General features: G+C 45.1%; 1 protein-coding gene across 1 annotated transcript in view; it reads right to left on the minus strand.

Annotated features, from left to right (window-relative positions):
- The window catches only part of myo18ab (myosin XVIIIA b), a 173,495-nt gene extending 158,574 nt beyond the window's left edge, over positions 1–14,921 (minus strand). Inside the window, exon 1 of the mRNA XM_055657428.1 lies at positions 14,860–14,921. The gene's annotated coding sequence lies outside the window, so the exon portion shown is untranslated. The remainder of the gene's footprint in view (positions 1–14,859) is intronic.
- Between the last annotated feature and the right edge of the window lie 5,374 nt (positions 14,922–20,295).

The raw sequence follows: 20,295 nt of genomic DNA on the forward strand, positions 1-20,295 counted from the left end.
CCGCACTCGTAGTCGGGATGGAACTGGGGTCTCTGGTGCTGTAAGTGATGTAAGCCAGCAACTCCATCACACTTGCTTACACAAGTGAGAGTATGAACAATACAGCTCCAATATTGGGGTCAAGGAAAGAGTGTTTACGTCGCGGCCCTGTTTCCACCAATCTTTCCACCACCACGCACAAGAAGCCACAAGACAGATGCCATTGTATGCAGATGCCGAGAGCTTGCGTGTGGACTCGATAAGAAGAAGAAGTTCCAATATTCATATTCACAAAGTGGCGTTTCTTTAATTATTAGGAAATAACTACTGCAATCCATATGATCCCAATTAAGGATAGGAAAATAGTTAAAATAACAAAATTATCATAATATATTTAATATGCATTAACTTGCTAAAGAACTAGGAATGGTGGTATGCTTGCCCAATGGTAGAGCTGCTGCCTCATAGTGCCAGAGACCCAGGTTTGATCCTGACTACGGTACAGAGTTTGCATGTTCTCCCTGTGACCACGAGGGTTTCCTCTGGGTTCTCCGGTTTCCTCCCACATTCCAAAGATATGCTAATTTGTAGGTTAATTGGCTTCTGTAAATTGTCTCTAGTGTGTAGGATAGAGCTAGTGTATGGGTGGTCGATGGCCGGCATGGACTCGGTGGGCCAATGGGCCTATTTCCATGCTGTATCTCTAAACTAAACTAAGCCAAATAAATGTAGTATACTGGCTAATCAATGCAGAACTGTCGTGAACCATCCAAACATCAACACCAACTCTGCTTTACATTAACTGATCCCAGGAAGAATACTGGTAATAATGTGACAAGAGCTATGAGATGACTGCTGTAGCAAATGCACTAATGTCATGAACCAGCATTTCCCTCCCTTCCTTCGCCTGGCCTTTGGATAACTACAGGCTTACAGACAAAAAGATTCAGAACTATTCCCCAAACTGACATAGAGATGGACCAATTATGGGTGGACAGCAACTGCTGGCTGTAACATCCACAATAGTTAGTGAGCGGCCACGGTGGCACAGCAGTAGAGTTGCTGCCTTACAGCGTTTGCAGCACCAGAGACCCGGGTTCGATCCCGACTACGGGTGCTGTCTGTACGGAGTTTTTACTAGCCTATTCAACCTCTGCCTATAACTCAAGCTTGCAACCCCATGTAACATCCCAGTGAATCTCTTCTGTGACCTCATGGGTTTTCTCCGAGATCTTCGGTTTCCTCCCACCCTCCATAGGTTAATTGGCTTGGTGTATCTCCCGTGTGTCTGTAGGATCGTGTTAATGTGCGGGGATCGCTGGTCGGCGCAGGCTCAGTGGGTCTAAGACCCTGTTTCCGCTCTGTATCTCTAAACTAAACTAAAGTAAATGGATTAAATATTTATCCAAATGCTATCCCTCAGCATTGGGTGGGAGATATCTAACTAAAAAGAACACCACCTGTTATAAACAAAGAATTGAGTTCAGTTTAGTTTATTGTCGCGTGTACCGAGGTACAGTGAAAAGGTTTTGCGTGGTAAATACTGGTAAGCATTGTTGTTAAATATCCACAGTGGCATTTAGTTTATTATTGTCACGTGTACCGATACCTGATATCCAAATGATGTGAGGTTATAGACTCATACATTGACACAGCTATACACCAGGGGAACCGCCCCTTCAGCCCACTATGTCCATGTCCTTCCCAAGTTGGCATCCCGGGCTAGTCCCATTTGCCTGCATTTAGCCCATTGCCCTGTAAACCCTTCTTATCCATATGTCTGTTCAAAAATGTCTTTTAAAGATCATAATTGTATCCGCATCTAGAGCTTCCTTTGGCACCTCATTCCACAGACGGACTATAGCCTCTGAGTGAAACCATTACCCCCGAGGTTCCTCTAATTTCCCTTCTCACCTTAAGCATATATGCCCTCTGGTTTTAGAATCCTCTACTCTGGGAAAAAGACTGGGAGCATTCACTTTATCCATTTCCCTTTTGATCTCGTACACATCAATAAAGTCACCCCTCAGCCTCCTGCACTCCAAAGGAAAAGGTCTCAGCCTATTCAACCTCTGCCTATAACTCAAGCTTGCAACCCCAGGTACCATCCTGGTGAATCTCCTCTGCACCCTTTCCAACTTAATGGCATCCTTCCTCCGGCTCGGTGACCAAAACTGCATAAAGTACTCGCCAACGACTTGTCCAGCTGCATCATGATGTCCCAACACTTGTACTCAACGCCTTTCCCAATGGAGACAAACGTGCCAAATGCCTTCTTCACCACCCTGTCCACCTGACTCGCCACTGCTAGCAAACCATGCACCTCTACTCACAAATCTCTCTGTTCTGCAACACTCTCCCGGGGCTCTACCATTTACTACAAGTCGTGCCCTGGTTTGGCATAGAAAGTGCAACACCTCACACTTATCAACAGTTAAATTCCATTTGCAATTCCTTGGCCCACTTTCTTTGTTCTTAATATTATATATGGATTAAATCTTTAATCCTATTTTCATAATATTTATTTGAATGATTTGTTTACTTAATTATCACCAAGTCATCATCCAGCAACAACATCTGAAAACCTTGTCAATAGATTTATAAATCCAAAAGTGGTGAATCTCTGGAACTCTCTGCCACATAGGGTAGTTGAGGCCAGTTCATTGGCTATATTTAAGAGGGAGTTAGATGTGGCCCTTGTGGCTAAGGGGATCAGGGGGTATGGAGAGAAGGCAGGTACGGGATACTGAGTTGGATGATCAGCCATGATCATATTGAATGGCGGTGCAGGCTCGAAGGGCCGAATGGCCTACTCCTGCACCTAATTTCTATGTTTCTATGTTTCTAAAATGCAAGTACTGTATTACTCCAGCACAATGCAAATAGTGCCAATCACGATTCACTAAAATGCAGATTTCTGTAATTTGAGATTATGTGAACAATGCCTTTGGGAGCTTAAAGTTGTAACTCATTGACCCACAATTTATGGAACAATTACGAAGTTTTATATTGTTAGTATTATACACTGGGGGAAAGTCCATTTCCAACTATTTCAGAGTAAAATTCTACGCAGGTATGAAGAATATATTGTGATTGGTGATGACGCAAGCAAACTAAAATATTCTTCTCTCGAGACTACTGCACTAAAAGTTAGCAATATATAGTACAACTTGAAAAACAGAAGCAAAATAAAGCCTGATTTTAACAATAGTCTGACTTTATTACAGAAATAAAATCCCTGTAGCCATTTTGCACAGGATAATACACAAATTGGGACATCAATACCGAACAAGTCAAAAGACCTACAACATTGAAATTATCTATCTTACATTTCTGCAAGTTTAAGTTTCATGCAGTTTAAGAGATTATGGCTACAGCCAAATTGGAAGGCAAGATATATACTTCACACTCAAAGTATAACAACTTTTAAATTTTGTTTAGTTTACTTTAGTTTAGTTTAGAGATAGAGCATGGAAACAGGCCCTTTGGCCCACCGAGTCCACACCAACCAGCAATCCCCGCACACTAACACTATCCTACACATGCTGGGGACAATTTAACATTTATACCAAGCTTATTTGCCTACAAACCTGTACGTCTTTAGAGTGTGGGACGAAACCAAAGATCTCTGAGAAAACACACGGTCACGGGGAGAACGTACAAACTCCGTACAGACAGCACCCGTAGTCAGGATCAAACCCGGGTCTGTGGCGCTGTGAGGCAGCAAATTTACCGCTGCGCCACCGTGCTGCCCTAAAGAAATTGCTCCTCATCTGTTTTCTAAAGGTAATTTAAAGTTTAATTCTGAGGCTATGGGCTCTGGTCCTAGACTCTCCCACTAGTAGAAACATCCTCTCCACATTCACTCTATCCAAGCCTTTCACTATTCGGTACGTTTAACATGCACTCAGTACCGAACTAAGCATTGGCGGAGCTGAGGATCAAACTGTTTGCAATACTTTCACCCCTTGTCTGGTTGACAGTCTGAATTATCAAAGAGTTTGCCCCGGAGTAAAGCCACGCAGGTCACGGGGAGAATGTACAAACTCCGTACAGACAGCACCCGTAGTCAGGATGGAACCCGGGTCTTTGGGTTCTTTCATCTTTTAAGCACCAGCATTATTACTACATCAGTGGCCATCTCACAGCAACTTTGCTACCTTGTCCTTCTACAATATATTCACATTTTCAGCACAGATGCCCAATAAATACAAACATTATCTGAGGTAGCATGTTATTGGAGTCCACTTCTGGTTTCTGCCGACAAAGATGTATGGCAGTCCAATGGTTGTTCTGCCAATATTGGGACATATCCACACACAGAATAACATTGTTCTATTTAGGTAACAATTAAGTCATCAAAACAGTTGAAGTTATGGGTTCTTAATATATACAAATCAGTTTTACACCATTAGTAGTAAACTCAGAAATCAGTATATTTAATTGAGTAGCTTCCAATAAACAGTCTGTTTAAGAAAGAACTGCAGATGCTGGAAAATGGAAGGTAGACAAAAATCCTGGAGAAACTCAGCGGGCGAGGCAAGGGCCTCTGAAGAAGGGTCTCCACCCGAAACGTCACCCGTTCCTTCTCTCCAGAGATGCTGCCTGTCCCGCTGAGTTACTCCAGCATTCTGTGTCTACCTAGTGCTTCGAGAGGTTGGTTATGAAGCAGATCAACTCTTACCTTAGCAAGGACCTAGACCCACTACAATTTGCCTAATGCCACAATAGATCAACAGGGGATGCGATCTCGCTGGCTCTCCACTCTGCACTGGACCACTTGGATGATAGGAAGGCATAAATCAGGCTGTTGTTCATCAACTACAGCTTGGCGTTCAACACCTTCATCCTCTCCAAACGTGTTATCAGTCTCAGCAGGGAACTGAATCCTTGCCCATCTCTCTGCAACTGGATCCTTGTTTTCCTCTTTGGCAGAGCACAACAGTACGAATTGGCAACAACACTTCCTCCTCAATAACAAACCGCACCGGAGAACTTTAGAGCTCAGTTCTCTACTTGCTCTATAACCATGGCTGCGTAGCCTGACACAGTTCCATCGCCTTCTTTAAATACGCCGATGATATCACCGTTGCTGGACGAACAATGGGTAATGATGAATCAGAGTGTAGGAGAATGAAAAAAAAATGAATACATTGCCACAGAGGGCTGCAGAGGCCGTCAGTGGATATTTTGTTTTTCTTTTTTTTTTTCTTGATTTAAATCTTTTTATTTGAATTTCACAGCAATTTGCATACATACAATGATAACAGACAGTGACAGTCAAGGCATAATTGTGCAACAGTATGTAAGCGACCCTCAAAGCCCTTACCCTTACCCACCTTCAACCCACCCGAATCAGGTCGGAACCAAACGGGGACAAACAACACTCACATATATACACATCCACACAAACAATGGTAAGATAAACAAAACAAAAAGTACTAAAAAAATTAAAAAAATTTAAAACAAATTAAAAAAGGGGTCACTAATAACAGTAAATAAGTAAGTAATTAAATAAATAAGTGTGGGGAGGGGGGGGTTAAGGGGAGAGCAGCTGCAGTAGAGCAGAACAATGGTGGCGAGCACTCAGACCTCTTCCGAGTCCGGGGACAAGTTGAGAGAGTTAACAAGTTCCAAGAAAGGGTTCCATGTATCTAGGAATGTCTTGGTAGAGCACTTTGAGAGAGAACCTAAGTTTTTCAAGCTTTAAATTGTAAAGCACCTCCTTAATCCAGCGGGCGTGTGTCGGGGGACAGGTGAGCCTCCAGTTAAGCAAGATCAGTCTCCGGGCTAACAAGGTTGTAAAAGCTAGAACCCGTTTCACCGCAACAGAGAGGTTGGTGTTGGGAGGGGTACCGAAAATGGCTGACAGTGGGTTTGGAGGAATAGTCTGGCCGTAGGCTCTGTCAGTGGATATTTTTAAGGCAGAGATAGACAAATTCTTGATTAGAATGGATGTCATGGGTTATGGGGAAAAGGCAGGAAAATGGGATTAGGAGGCAGAGATCAGCCATGATTGATTGGTATATGACTGGCATATGACTGTCATATGCTGAGAGAATGGAGCGACTGTCATATGCTGAGAGAATGGAGCAGCTGGGCTTGTACACTCTGGAGTTTACAAGGATGAGAGTGGATCTCATTGAAACATATAAGATTGTTAAGGGTTTAGACACGCTAGAGGCAGGAAACATGTTCCCGATGTTGGGAGAGTCCAGAACCAGGGGCCACAGTTTAAGAATAAGGAGTAAGCCATTTAGAACAGAGACGAGGAAACACTTTTTCTCACAGAGTGGTGAGTCTGTGGAATTCTCTGCCTCAGAGGGTGGTGGAGGCCGGTTCTCTGGATACTTTCAAGAGAGAGCTAGATAGGGCTCTTAAAGATAGCGGAGTCAGGGGATCATGGGGAGAAGGCAGGAACGGGATACTGATTGGGGATGATCAGCCATGATCACATTGAATGGCGGTGCTGGCTCGAATGGCCTACTCCTGCACCTATTGTCTATTGTCTATTGATTGAATGGCAGAGTAGTCTCAATGAGCCGAATGGCCTAATTCTATTCCTATAACTTGTGAACTTGCGAATAGTGCCAGAACAACAATCTTGTTCTCATCATCAGCAAGACCATGGTGCTGATTGTTTAGAAGGGGAAAGCCGAGGATTCACAAATGTTTCTTCATCGACGTGTTGAAGAGAGTCAACAACTTCAGGTTCCTGGGCAAGTTCTCTGAAGATCTGTCCTGGGCCAAGAACAGTGACGTAATCGTAACGAAAGCCTATCGACACCCTCACTTTCTAAGAAGATTGAGGGGATTCGGAATGTCGCTAGAGAACATATTCTCTGGTTGCATCACGGCCTGGTTCGGCAACTCAAACACCCAGCAGCGAAGGGGATTGTAGAGAGTGGTGGACACTGCCTGGTTCATCACAGCTATTTACCACCTCACCATTGAGATGATCCATTGGAGGTGCTGTCTGAAAAAGGCAGTCCGTATCATCAAATACCCACACCACTCTGGCTATGCTCTCATTTCACTCCTGCCACCAGGAAGATGGTATAGGAGACTTAAAACTGTGACCACCAGGTACAAGAATACTTCCTCCCAACAATCATCAGGCTGTTGAAAACTTCACAATACGAACCTCAACTATGAACTGTCTTTGGTTGCACTAAGGACTTTGGAGGGGTATTTCTGCACTAGTGTTGGGGTTATTCATTTATTGAACCTTTGTTTATTTTCTGCATTATCTTTATATTTTATTTAAACCTGATAGCAAGTAAGAATTTCATTGTTCTAGTTCAGTACATGTCAATTAAACCCTTGATTCTTGAGCAAAATTCCGGATAAAATGATGAGCATCTACCAATAGGTGCAGGAGTAGGCCATTTGGCCCTTTGAGCCAGCACCGCCATTCAATGTGATCATGGCTGATCATCCCCAATCAGTGCCCCCGTTCTTGCCTTCTCCCCATATCCCCTGACTCTTTAAGAGCCCTATCTAGCTCACTCTTGAAAGTATCCAGAGAACCGGCCTCCACCGCCCTCTGAGGCAGAGAATTCCACAGACTTACAACGCTCTGTGAGAAAAAGTGTTTCCTCGTTCTGGACTCCCCCAACATCGGGAACATGTTTCCTGCCTCTAGCATGTCTAAACCCTTAATAATCTTATATGTTTCAATAAGAAATCCTCTCATCCTTCTAAATTCCGGTGTATACAAGCCCAGCCGCTCCATTCTTTCAGCATATGACAGTCCCGCCATCCCGGGAATTAACCTGGTGAACCTACGCTGCACTCCCTCAATAGCAAGAACAAAATGAGATTTCCAACCCAACCAAAGTATCGTAACTTCTCATCTATGATATTGCAAATCAGAAACATCTTTGCACATACCATGAGTTTACTACCAGTCGAATTATAATTAGTAATTAGATTCTCATTAGAATTGCTTATTTAGGAACTAAAATAACTGCACTCTGTCGATGCCTTTATTGAAAATTGTGTGTGAAGCTTCAACTCACACGTAATCTTAAACATTTACTTTTCCATTCTAACCTCAAATCTGCTGCAGGGAAAGATGTGCTTGAGTTCCAAGTAACTCAGCTGTCAACATTCTCTTCACAACATATGGACTATCAATATATTGTGCCAACACATCATACTCAAGTCCCTGAACCAACTTGAATCTCAACACTGTTTAACATTAAGGATAATAATAACAAACTTGCTATGCGCATAAATAACAATTGATATCAGTTGCGCATGAAATATTGCTGCTGCTTTATAAGCAGTAGATAAGTTACTAATGTCCCACAGTAAAGCATGTCCAACTTTAAATGTTCTGAGGAAAACAGTAATATATCCTGACATTAGCAATCATCCCCAGATTTGTTTTCTACACACCATGAAGAATAAAAGACCTCGCAAATATCTGGGATGTGTTCATTTTTTCCTTAATTAAATGACCTACTATGAGCACTGTACAAAGAAAAATATGTACTCCCCCTTTCTCATTAAAGTGGAATGTCATTTCTAACTATGTGTAAGAAGGAACTGCATTTACTGGTTTAAACCAAAGATAGACATAAAAAGCTGGAGTAACTCAGCAGGACAGGCAACATCTCTGGAGAGAAGGAATGGGTGACGATTCGGGTCGAGTCTGAAGAAGGGTCTCGACCCGAAACGTCACCCATTCCTTCTCTCCAGAGATGCTGCCTGTCCCGCTGAGTTACTCCAGCTGTTGGTGTCTATCGGCATTTCTAACTATTTATAAGGACGTTCTATCATGACAAAGTTTTAACAGTATTCGCCAATTTTGTAATACATTGCCACAGAGGGCTGTGGAGGCTGTCAGTGGATATTTTTAAGGCAGAGAAAGACAAATCCTTGATTAGAATGGATGTCATGGGTTATGGGGAAAAGGCAGGAAAATGGGATTAGTAGGCAGAGATCAGCCATGATTGAATGGCAGAGTAGACTCGATGAGCCGAATGGCCTAATTGAAGAATTTAAGATCTCCACATTATATTGTTAACAATTAAGAACTCTTGTTCTAAGGTATGAGTAGCTTCACAAAATTAAGTACCCAACTAGACATTACAACATTAATTTGGGACAATAACTTTGTTGGAGCCAACAGCAATCAAGCCTTAGTGTTTTCTGCGTTATTAGACATTGATGAATAATAACATTATTAATTAAATCCCTGTGAATGGAACATTTATGTAATAAATCTTTTTGCAGGTTGAGGTTGAGTTTAATATGGTCACATGCTTTGTGAAACAGCAATCAAGGTTTTGTTTTCACATGCTATCCAAACAGATCGGATATACCATAGAAGGTAGACAAAAATGCTGGAGAAACTCAGCGGGTGAGGCAGCATCTATGGGGCGAAGGAAAAAGGCGACGTTTCGATTCGAGATCCTTCGTCACCTATTCCTTCGCTCCATAGATGCTGCCTCACCCGCTGGGTTTCTCCAGCATTTTTGTCTACCTTCGATTTTCCTGCATCTGCAGTTCCTTCTTAAACAGATATACCACAGATATAATCAGTTTAAATACAATAGGTAAAGCAAAGGGGAAGATACAGAGTGCAGAATATAGTTCTCAGCATTGTTGCATTCTTATTGATACAAGTTTATGAACTGTTTCAAATAAATTTCAAATAACTGACCAAACTGGTAAAACATGTATCGTCCAAAAAGTAAATAGATGGGAAAAATATTGATGCGACTGGTTATTTATCTACAATCTACAGAGGAAAAATATATTAAATAAACTATTCTTATATGGAAAATTTGAGAGATGGAGCCAAGACAATGCCAGCATTTAACACTACTTTCTGTAGTTGGTAAAGGTTAAATCAAAGACCCACACCACCCTGGCCACACACACATTTCACTCCTGCCATCGGGAAGCAGGAACAGGAGCCTGAAACTGTAACGTTCAGGAACAGCTTCTTCCCCACAGCCATTTGGCTATTAAACACTACAACCTCAAATAAGCTCTGAATTACATAGACCATTAGTGTTATTATTGCACTTGGTTTTTCTTTTGCGTGTACACATATGTGTGCGTGTTTGTATGTGAAGATAAATATAAATATACATATGATCTATATATATGTGATTTGTGAGTATGTGTATATACACACACACTGAACTTTTTTTCCTCTCGCATTTATGATATTGTTTAGAGTGTACTGTGTTTACATATTCTGTTGTGCTGCAGCAAGTAAGAATTTAATTGTTCTATCTGGGACATATCTTGACTCCCTCTCTGACTCTTAATCTAGATTTTCAATTTCACTGAGAAAATAATTATAGATATTAGATAATTATAGATATTTTAAAAAATCAAAGCACTTGATAAAGAGGTAGAATAGATTTTTAATATCAAGTCAATTTTTGAATGAATTGGCGTGAAAAAAAGTGCACGCCCTGATTCATCTCCCACCGTGTGAATTATCTTGTGGTTACACCTCTCTCCGTCTGTTCACACCTCTCCTCTATGGATTAACATACTGGACCACTGCTTTAAGCGCTGTTTTATAGCAGCACCTCTCTCACTCTCTCTCTGCCTCCGTCCGCAGCGCTGACCGCGACTCAGCCCGCCGGCGAACCCCTCTCGTACACGAACAGTCTGAAGAAGGGTCTCGACCAGAAACGTCACCCATTCCTTCTCTACAGTGTTTACTACAAAAAGTGGTATCATCAAAGACCCACACCATCGTGGCCATACACTAATCTCCCTGCTACCTTCAGGTAGAAGGTACAGGAGCCTGAAGACTGCAAAAAAAACAGGTTCAGGAATAGCTACTTCCCCACAGCCATCAGGCTATGAAACCTGGCTCGGACAAAACTCTGATTATTAATAACCACTTTCTGCTATTTGCACTTTATCAGTTTATTTATTCATGTGTGTATATATTTATATCATGGTATATGGACACATTTATCTGTTTTGTAGTAAATGCCTACTATTTTCTGAGTGCTTAAGCAAAGCAAGAATTTCACTGTCCTATACAGGGACACATGACAATAAACTCACTTGAACTTGAACTCTCCAGAGATGCTGTCTGTCCTGCTGAGTTACTCCAGCTTTTTGTGTCTACCACTGCTTTAAAAGGTAGTTACACCTCTCACTATGTGATTACACCACTTCCCTTGAATTATTACACAGGATTACTGCTTGAAGGGCAAACCCTGATTACACTTTCAACATATGATTTATCTTGTGATTACACATTTTTCCCTTGAATCACCGCACTGGACCACTGCTTCAAAGGGCAAACACTCATCGTGTATCTGTATGCTGTGGACGGCTTGAATGTAATCTTGTATTATCTTTCCACTGACTGGATAGTACGCACCAAAAAAGCTTTTCAGTACCTCGGTACACGTGACAATAAATTACACTAAAATCAAAACTTGGTACACATCTCACATTGTGATTTCACGTCTTTGCCTGGATTAGCACACTAGATCCGTTGTTTTAAACGGCAAAATGTGTAGGAAGGAACTGCAGATACTGGTTTACTCCGAAGATAGGCACAAAAAACTGGAGTAACTCAACTGGTCAGCCAGCATATCTGGGTCGAGACTCTTCTTCAGACTGAGAGTTAAGGGCCTGTCCCACTTGGGCGTCATTTGCGCGACATCCTAAAAATTGGTTGGCGCGTGGTTAGGCACAAAATTACCTATGCTAATTTATTATACGTCCGTGACCATGCGCCACCCATACACCGTCAACGCGCAATATGCACGTCATTGGAGCGCCGCACCACGTGACCACCCGGGTATAAAGCGCGCGTAGTTTTGAAAATTTTTCACCACAGTATCTTTGATTTTCATTGGGAAAATCCTTGCCACGGAAATCAGACTAAATACGAACGACATCACGAATGGCTCCCAAAAGAAGCAGGGTCCTCAAGAGCACTTGGCACGCAAGTGTCTGTCGTACTTCTAAATGACTTTTGCACGCTGTCACGCATCAGTCACTACCGGCCTGTCGCGTAAATGACGCGCAAATGACGCCCAAGTGGGACAGGCCCTTCAGAGGAGAGGGAAACGAGAAATATAGAAGGTACATAGAGTAAATGAATGAGCAACAAATGATCAAACAAAGGTGGAGCCTGATAACATTTCCTGACGTGTGAATTATCTTGTGGTTAGACCTCTCAACAGCTGATCATACCTCCCCGCCTGGATTACCTGATTTAAAATGCAAACCCTGTTTACACCCAAATTAGACACAAAATGCTGGAGTAACAGCATCTCTGGAGAGAAGGAATTGGTGAGGTTTCGGGTCTTCAGATTCCACAGAAGGGGAGCAGCGAGAGAGGGCAGAAAGGAAGATAAAGTATTCCAAGTAGGTAAACCTCGAGGAGTTTTTGCAGTGGAGCAGACGAAATGTGTAGGAAGGAACGTGTAAGAAGGAACTGCAGTTGCTGGTTTAAATCGAAGAGACACAAAAAACTGCAGTAACAGCAGGATAGGCAGCATCTCTGGAGAGAAGGAATGGGTAACAATTCGGGTCGAGACCCTTCTTCAGAGTCTGCCTGTCCCGCTGAGTTACTCCAGCTTTTTGTGTAAGAAGGAACTGCAGGTACATCTCTCTCGCCTTGTAAATCACCTTGTGATGACACCTCTCCCCTTGCATTACCACACTGGACAGCTTTAAAGCACTAACCCTATTACATCAGTCACCCGCTGTGTGAATCATCCTGTGGTCACACCTCTCTCCCCAGTTCACACCACTTCAATGGGCAAATACCAGTTACACCCCGCACCTTCTGATCACAAGGCTTGGCCTGGAATACCACACTAGACCACCGCTTTGAAGGGCTAACCCTGATTGCGTATGTATAGTAAGATTTTTACTGATCTGTACGCAAAAAATAAATCTCACTGTATCATTTAACACCTCACATTGTGTGAAATATTATATGGTCTCACCTCTCCTCCTGGGTCCCTTCTCTCCCCACATGATTACACCTTTCCCCTTGGGTCTCTTGATCACGTCTCCCCCCACCACCACCACCACCACCACCACAATAATTCCTCTTGCCTCATCACCTCATCACCTCATCTCTCCCCCTGAAATTATAACTGGTTGCTAAGTCACTTCTCTCCCCCGGGATCCCACCTCTCCCCATGAAAGTATCATTGAACTGAAGAAGGGTCTTCGACCCGAAATGTCACCCATTCCTTCTCTCCAGAGATGCTGCCTGTTCCGCTGAGTTACTCCAGCATTTTGTGCTTATCTTCAGTTTAAACCGGCATTTGCAGTTCCTTTCTGCACACAGATCTCTCACCTCCCCCTGCTAAGTCACTTCTCTCCCCCTGAACCTCAGCTCTCCCCTCTCTCACTGGTCTCCCCATTGATCACAGCTCTCCCGGGGTAACTGGGCCAGGACAGAGAAAGGGCCAGACACACACAACCACACACAACACACACAATGGGGGAGGAAAGTAGTAGCCTAGGGAGGGAGACCGGTCAATGATACTGTCATGGTGGAGAGATGAGATCCAGGGGAGAGACAAGGGAGGGAGGGAGGGAGGGGGAGAAGGAAGGAGACGGAGAGAGGGAAGGAAGGAGAGGGAGAGAGGGAGGGAGGAAAGTGGGGAGGGAGGGAGAGAAGGAAGGAGAGAGGAGAAAGAGAAGGAAGGAGAGAGATAATGAAAGCAGGGAGGGAGAGAATGAAGGAGAGAGGGAGGGAGGAAAGCAGGGAGGAGGGCGAGAGATCTGGGATACTTTCATGGTGAAGAATAAGGGAGAGAAGAAAAGGCGAGAGGAAGGGAGGAGGGGGAGAGAGAGAGAGGAGAGATCAATGAGACTTTCAGATGGAGAGATGAGGGAAGGGAGAGAGGGAGGGAGAGAGAGGAGAGAGAAGGGGAGAGAGAGAGAGAGGGAGCAAAGAGAGAGAGAGAGAGAGGGAGAGTAACGAGGGAGAGAGAGAGAGAGGGAGAGAGGAGAGAAGGAGAGAGGGGGAGAGAGGGGGAGAGAGAGAGAGAGAGGGAGAGAGAGAGAGAGAGGGAGAGAGAGAGAGAGAGAGAGAGAGAGAGGAGAGAAGGAGAGAGAGGGGGACAGAAAGAGAGGGAGAGAGAGAGAGAGGGGAGAGAGGGAGAGGGAGAGGGAGAGAGAGGAGAGGAGAGAGGAGAGAGGAGAGAGAGAGGAGAGAGAGAGAGAGAGAGAGAGAGAAAGAGAGAGGGGAGAGAGAGGGAGAGAGAGAAGGAGAGAGAAGGAGAGAAAGAGGGAGAGAGAGAGAGAAAGGGAGAGAGGGAGAGAGAGAGAGAGAGAGAGGAGAGAAAGAGAGAGAGAGAGGGGAGAGAGAGAGAGAGAGAGAGGGTGAGAGAGGGAGAGAAGGAGAGAGAGAGAGAGAGAGGGAGAGAGAGAGAGAGAGAGGGAGAGAGAGGGGAGAGAGAGGAGAGGGAGAGAGAGAAGGAGAGAAAGAGAGGAAGGAGAGAGAAGAGGGAGAGAGACAGAGGGAGAGGGAGAGGGGGAGAGGGGAGAGAGAAGGAGAGAGAGGGGGAGAGGGGAGGGGAGAGAGAGAGAGAGAGAGGGAAGAGGGAGGAGAGAGAGAGAGGGAGAGAGGAAGAGAGAAAGAGAGAGGGAGAGAAGGAGAAAGAGAAGGGAGAGAAGGGGAGAGAGGAGAGAAGGAGAGAGTGAGGAGTGAGGAGGGGGAGCGGCCCTGGGTCGACTGCCCTTCATCGCGGCCGCCATCTCTCCCTCCCCGCTGGTCTACTGTGTGTGTGTGTGTGTGTGTGTGTGTGTGTGTGTGTGTGTGTGTGTGTGTGTGTGTGGTGTGTGTGTGGACACGGGCGGGCGGGGCGGGGATGGCGGGGCGGCGGCGGCGGCGATGGCGGCTGAGCTACTCACCGGCGGCTGAGGCGGGCGGGCGCGTTCCCGTTCCTGACGCGCGCTCCCGGTGGTGGGGGGGGGGGGGGGGCGCTCGTTCCCGGGCTCGCGCCGCGGCCGTTGGCGGCCCCTCCCCCCCCCCCCCCCCCCCCACCGGCCGCGTGCCCGTCACCGCCAACTGATGCAGCTGCCAGGTCAGTGCTCGTCCCTGTGGTGGTGTGTGTATAGTGTGTGTGTGTAGGTGTGTGTGTGTGTGTGTGTGTGTGTCTGTCAGTGTCTGTGTGTGTGTGTCTGTGTGTCTGTCTGTGTGTGTATGTCTGTGTGTGTGTGTGTGTGTGTGTGTGTGTCTGTGTGTGTCTGTGTGTGTATGTCTGTGTGTGTGTGTGTGTGTGTGTGTGTGTGTCTGTCTGTGTGTGTGTGTGTGTGTGTGTGTCTGTGTGTGTGTGTCTGTGTGTGTGTCTGTGTGTGTGTGTGTGTGTGTGTGTGTGTGTGTGTGTGTGTGTGTGTGTGTGTGTGTGTGTGTATGTGTGTGTGTATGTGTGTGTGTGTGTGTGTCTGTGTGTGTGTCTGTGTGTGTGTCTGTCTGTGTGTGTGTGTGTGTGTGTGTGTGTGTATGTCTGTGTGTGTATGTCTGTCTGTGTGTGTGTCTGTGTGTGTGTATGTGTGTGTGTGTATGTCTGTGTGTGTATATGTCTGTGTGTGTGTATGTCTGTGTGTGTGTATATGTGTGTGTGTGTGTGTGTGTGTGTGTGTGTGTATGTCTGTGTGTGTGTGTCTGTGTGTGTGTGTGTGTGTGTGTGTCTGTGTGTGTATGTGTGTGTCTGTGTGTGTGTGTGTGTGTGTGTCTGTGTGTGTGTGTGTGTGTGTGTGTGTCTGTGTGTGTGTGTGTGTGTGTGTGTGTGTGTGTGTGTGTGTGTGTGTGTGTGTGTGTGTGTGTGTGTGTGTGTGTGTGTGTGTGTGTGTGTCTGTGTGTGTGTATGTGTGTGTGTCTGTCTGTGTGTGTGTGTCTGTGTGTGTGTATCTCTGTCCGTGTCTATGTATCTGTGTGTGTGTCTGTCTGTGTGTGTGTGTGTGTGTCTGTATGTGGCTGTGTGTGTATGTCTGTGTGTGTGTCTGTCTGTGTGTCTGTATGTGGCTGTGTGTGTCAGTGCATGGCTGTGTGTCTGTGTGTGTGTGTCTGTGTGTGTGTGTCTGTGTGTGTCACTGTGTGTCTGAGCATGTGGGTCTCTGTTCGTGTCTGTATGTCTGTGTATGACTGTCTGTGTATGTCTGTCTGTTCATGTGTGTCTGTCTGTGTGCCTGTCTGAGTATGTATGTCTGTGTGTATGTGTGTCCGTATGTGTGTCTACATGGAAACATAGAAACATAGAAAATAGGTGCAGGAGTAGGCCATTCGTCCCTTCGAGCCTGCACCGCCATTCAATATGATCATGGCTGATCATCCAACTCAGTATCCTGTACCTGTCTTCTCTCCATACCCCCTGATCCCTTTAGCCACAAGGGCCACATCTAACTCCCTCTTAAATATAGCCAATGAACTGTGGCCTCAACTACCTTCTGTGGCAGAGAATTCCAGAGATTCACCACTCTCTGTGTGAAAAATGTTTTTCTCATTTCGGTCCTAAACGATTTCCCCCTTATCCTTAAACTGTGACCCCTTGTTCTGGACTTCCCCAACATCGGGAATAATCTTCCGGCATCTAGCCTGTCCAACCCCTTAAGAATTTTGTAAGTTTCTATAAGATCCTCCCCTCAATCTTCTAAATTTTAGCAAGTACAAGCCGAGTCTATCCAGTCTTTCTTCAAATGAAAGTCCTGCCATCCCAGGAATCAGTCTAGTGAACCTTCTCTGTACTCCCTCTATGGCAAGAATGTCTTTCCTCAGATTAGGAGACCAAAACTGTACGCAATACTCCAGGTGTGGTCTCACCAAGACCCTGTATAACTGCAGTAGAACCTCCCTGCTCCTATACTCAAATCCTTTTGCTCTGAATGCTAACATACCATTCGCTTTCTTCACTGCCTGCTGCACCTGCATGCCTACTTTCAATGACTGGTGTACCGTGACACCCAGGTCTCGTTGCATCTCCCCTTTTCCTAATCGGTCACCATTTAGATAAGTCTGTGTGTGTATCGGTGTGTCTATCTGTCTGTTCATGTGTATGTCTATCTGATCTGTGAGTGTGAGTGTTATGTCTGTCGGTCTGCCTGTGTGTATTTCTGTCTCTCTATGTCTGTGTATGTGTTTGGGAGTATGTGTTTTTCTGTCTGTCTGTTTGTATGTGTCAGTGTCTGTGTTTGTCATGTGTGTTGTATACGTCTGTACGTGCGCGTCTGTGTTTATGCCTGTCTGTCTGTGTGTGTGAGCATGTGCATCTGTGCGAGTCTGTTTATATCTGTCTCTATGTGTGCACGTCTGTGCGTTCGTGTGCGTGTCTGCGCAAGCTGTCAACTTGCATCCTAGTCGATTGTTCTTGTTAGCTGGCAGTGAGGCACAGAAACATTTGCACAGAGAAAAAAGGCATTTTAAATATTATAAAACACAAACATGCAAATAATAAAATAAATATGCAGCAGGAGGAAAGGCTTTGGAAATCAGTAGACACAAGGAACTGCAGATGTTGGTTTACAATAAACACACAATGTGCAGATCAGTCAGAAGAAGAGTCCCTATCAATATTCACCAGGGATGCTGCCTAACCCACTGAGTTACTCCAGCACTTTGTGTCCTTTTGTGTAAACCGATATCTGCAGTTCCTTGTTTCTACTGATTTCCAAAGCATTTCAGTTTAGTTTATTGTCACCTGTACTCAGCAGGTCAGGCAGCATCTCTGGAAAATAAGCACAGGCGATGTTTCAGTTCGGGACACTTCTTCAGTCCCTTCTCAATGTCAGGTAGACACAAAATGCTGGTGTAACACAGCGGGTGAGGCAGCATCTATGGAGAGAAGGAATTGGCGACATTTCGTGTTGAGACCCTTCTTCAGACTGCTGTAGGGGAGGGTGCAGAACAGAGATACAATGTAGGCGGAGATAGTAAGACTAGTGAGAGAACTGGGAAGGGGAGGAGATGGAGAGAGAAAGCAAGGGCTACCTGAAGTTAGAGAAGTCAATGTTCATGCCGCTGGGGTGTAAACTACCCAAGTGAAATACGAGGTGCTGTTCCTCCAATTTGTGCTGGGCCTCACTCTGACAATGGAGGAGGCCCAGGACAGAAAGGTCAGATTGGGAATGGGACGGGGAGTTGAAGTGCTGAGTCACCGGGAGATCAGGTAGGTTAAGACGGACTGAGCGGACGTGTTCAACAAAATGATCGCCGAGCCTGCTCTTGGTCTCGCCGATGTAGAGAAGTTGACACCTGGAACAGCGGATACAGTAGATGAGGTTGGAGGAGGTGCCAGTGAACCTCTGCCTCACCTGGAAAGACTGTTTGGGTCCTTGGATGGAGTTGAAGGGGGAGGTAAAGGGACAGGTGTTGCTAACTTTCTCACTCTCAAATAAGAGACAAAAGGTGATGTGCCGCGGCGGTGACTCCGGTGAGGTTATGGTGCTCGACCGGGATGAAGTGACTGAGGGGGCGGCAGCTCGCAGATGGTAAGATGGACCTTTGTCAAAAGAGAGAGAGAGAAGAAAACAACAATTGCAGGGGGAGGTATCTTCCCTTCTTCCCTCATTCTTAGTGTCTTTTTGTTTGGAAATTAGTAAAGTATTGACTACAAAAGGCAGCTGGAGCAAAACGTAAGGGGGAAAACCAAGATAAGGTGAGAGGAATCGCAGCCCCTTGGAGTCACACAGCCACTGTCACGAGTCAAGAGAGTTTTATTGTTATGTGTCCCAGAGATAGGACAATTAAATTCTTGCTTGCTGCAGCACAACAGAATATGTAAACGTAACACAGAACAGGAGATAAAAGTTCAGTGTGTCTATATACCATAGACCATATATGTACACAATAAATGAACAGATAAAGCACAATAGTAATAATACACTGTTATTGTTCAGAGCTTGTTTGATGTTGTGTTTAATAGCCTGACGGCTGTGGGGAAGAAGCTGTTTCTGAACTTGGATGTTCCAGATTTCAAGCTCCTGAACCTTCTTCCTGATGGCAACGGAGGGACGAGTGTGTGGCCAGGATGGTGTGGGTCTTTGATGATGTTGGCAGCTGGGTGACCACATAACATGTTGTCTCTTGGGACACTGTATTTATTGTTTTTCAGTGTACCTTCTTTTCGAGAGGGCTAAACCTAGTATTTGTGTAGGCTTGTTATTGTCAAGTGAACTGAGATACAGTGAAAAGCTTCTGTCTGCGTGCCATCCAAATAAATCAGGCCGTACTATACATAAGTACAATCAAACCGCACACAATTAGTGCAAAGATTAAAAATACCAGAGTCTATCATCAGTGTAAACGAGCATCTGCAGTTCCTTCCTACACATATAATTTTACAACATTGTAAAGTACCAGTGTTAAAGAAAAAGACAATGTCTGCAATGAGGTAGGTTGGAAGATCGGGATAACACCCTTAGCTTGTGAGAAGATTGTTCAGTAGTCTGATAACAATAGGCAATATGTGCAGGAGTAGGCCATTCAGCCCTTCGAGCCAGCACCGCCATTCACTGTGATCATGGCTGATCATCCACAAACAGCACCCCGTTCCTGCCTTCTCCCCATATCCCCTGACTCCGCTATCTTTAAGAGCTCTCTTGAAAGCATCCAGAGAATCAGCCTCCACTGCCTTCTGAGGCTGAGAATTCCACAGATTCACAACTCTCTGGGTGAAAAAGGTTTTCCTCATCCCTGTTCTAAATGGCGAACCCCTTATTCTTAAACTGTGTCCCCTGGTTCTGGACTCCCCCAACATCGGGAACATGTTTCCTGCCTCTAGCATAACAGAGGCGAAGAAGCTGTTCCTGAATGCGGTGGTATGGATTGTTAAGTTTTTGTATCTTCAGCCCGATGGAAGCGGAGAGAAGAGGTGGGACAAGTCTTTGATTAGGTTGGCTGCTTTTCCGAGTCTGCGTGAGGTGCAGATAGTGTCGTGTCTGGCCTGTGTGATGGATTAGGGGTGGCGCAGTGGTCGAGTTTCTGCCTTACTGCCAGAGTTTCTGCCAGAGACCCAGGTTCAATCCTGGCTACGTGTGTAGCCTGTACCTAGTTTGTACGTTCTCCCCATGGTCACGTGGGTTTTCTCCAGGATCCCCGGTTTCCTCCCACACTCCAAAGACCAAAAAGTTTGTAGGTTATCCAGCAGCTGCAGTTCCTTCTTGAACAAGTTTGTAGGTTAATTGGCTTAGTAAAAATTGTGAATTGTGGGATAGTGTTAACGTGCGGGGATCGCTGGTCGGCACGGACTTGGTGGGCCGAAAGGCATGTTTCCGTGCTGTATTTCTAAACTAAACTAAACGTGACTGCAGACATTCCCTCTAACTGAATCTGCTGCATTGAGAGGAGGTGGC

The sequence above is a fragment of the Leucoraja erinacea genome, chromosome 28, assembly GCF_028641065.1.
Source record: "Leucoraja erinacea ecotype New England chromosome 28, Leri_hhj_1, whole genome shotgun sequence".
Classification (NCBI taxonomy): domain Eukaryota; kingdom Metazoa; phylum Chordata; class Chondrichthyes; order Rajiformes; family Rajidae; genus Leucoraja; species Leucoraja erinaceus.